The following is a 1,477-nucleotide window of genomic DNA, read 5'->3' as shown; positions in this document are numbered from 1 at the left end:
CATTCACATAAACTCAGGTGTGGTTGAAAGGAGTTTATTGCATATCAAGACACATTTATCCCTCTTATCACTTAGGAAACTCCTAGAGTTTTAGGAGTTTTGTGCCAGAAATGGGAGGAGGAAGACCAAATATATATTTCTTTTTATAAATCACAATATCACAATTCCTTAGGGCCAACCTTCTCTAAAGTGTGCTCCTCAGAACACACATCCCATAGAATGCTGTGTGAAAAATGAAAAGGAGGTCAATTTTAAGACCTATCACAATGTCAGCAACATTTTAAAAAGGACTAACCTTCCTGTCGATTCAAAATGCACTCTGAAAAGTTCTGCAGTGGAGAAAACTGTGGTAATAAGTACTTCACCACAGATACCTTTTTTTCATCGAACACTTATAATGTTCCATGGCCCATTTTAGGAAAAGCTATCTTCCAATAAAGTCTGAGAGGACACTCTTTGTTATCATTCCCAAAGGCCTCCTATTTTGAATACTATACCAAAAAAAAAGGAATTCCACAACCAAAGGCATTCAGTTTAATACCCCTAATGAGTTAAAGTGCAAAATAAATACAGAACTATCAAACAGCACCAGACAGAATTCACACCAGTGGGAAGGAAGCCAAACACTAAATTTCTCATTGGATTGTGTCTCCACAATGAGAAGAGTGTGGGTTCTCCCATCGCAAACAAACTACAAGGAGCTCCAGTTCTCACCTCCTGGCCTTATGTCTTCAAGGCCTCCTCTCAGCCTTTCCCGGGGGCTTCGCACTTCCTCCATTCTGTAGAAATGATACTTCAAAAGCCCCAAAGGAGAATTTCCAGAGCTGGCCTTCAGCCTGCGCAGACGACTTGTAGGATGTGTGGCATACACAAAACTAACAATTCAGAGTACATTTAAATACACTTTTATTACAGTTTTAAAAGAGTAATGAAACACGATTTTTTAATACTGTGGTAAAATATACATAATGTTCTATTTACCATTCGAACCATTTTTAAGTACAATTCAGTGGCCTTCAGCAGATTCACGTTGTTATGCAGCCACCGTCACCATCCATTTCCAGAACTTTTCGATCACCCTCAATAGAAACTCTGTGCCCATGAAACACCAGCTCCCCATTACCCTTCCTCCTCCACCCTCACCTCCCTGGTAAATTCTATTTTTGCTTTCTACCTTTACGAATGTGATTATTCTAGGAAATTCATGTAAGTGGAACCCCGCAATATTTGTCCTTTTGTGTCAGGCTTATTTCACTTAGCATAATGTTTTCCAGGTTCATCCAAAACAAACTATTGGTTTAATAATCATTATTGATGTTTCATATTAGTGAAAGAGATGATACTGTTTGTAATCGCTCACCAAGGCTTCTGTAACCCTCTAAAAGATGGACCGCTTCAGACACAGGTTAGAGCCCACACCCAGTCAGTTTCTTTTCTTACCCAGTTTCTACTGAAATAGAAAGTCCTAATCATCATT

The 1,477-nt window shown here is 39.0% G+C and overlaps 1 pseudogene; it reads right to left on the bottom strand.

Moving 5' to 3' along the window:
- Nucleotides 1-778, bottom strand: part of LOC109393099 (elongation factor 1-alpha 1 pseudogene) — a 14,704-nt pseudogene extending 13,926 nt beyond the window's left edge.
- Nucleotides 779-1,477: the final 699 nt, after the last annotated feature.

The sequence above is a fragment of the Hipposideros armiger genome, unplaced genomic scaffold (assembly GCF_001890085.2).
Source record: "Hipposideros armiger isolate ML-2016 unplaced genomic scaffold, ASM189008v1 scaffold_364, whole genome shotgun sequence".
Taxonomy (NCBI): Eukaryota; Metazoa; Chordata; class Mammalia; order Chiroptera; family Hipposideridae; genus Hipposideros; species Hipposideros armiger.
The sequence above is the reverse complement of the archived record's forward strand: the minus strand, read 5'-3'. Positions and strand labels throughout refer to the sequence as shown.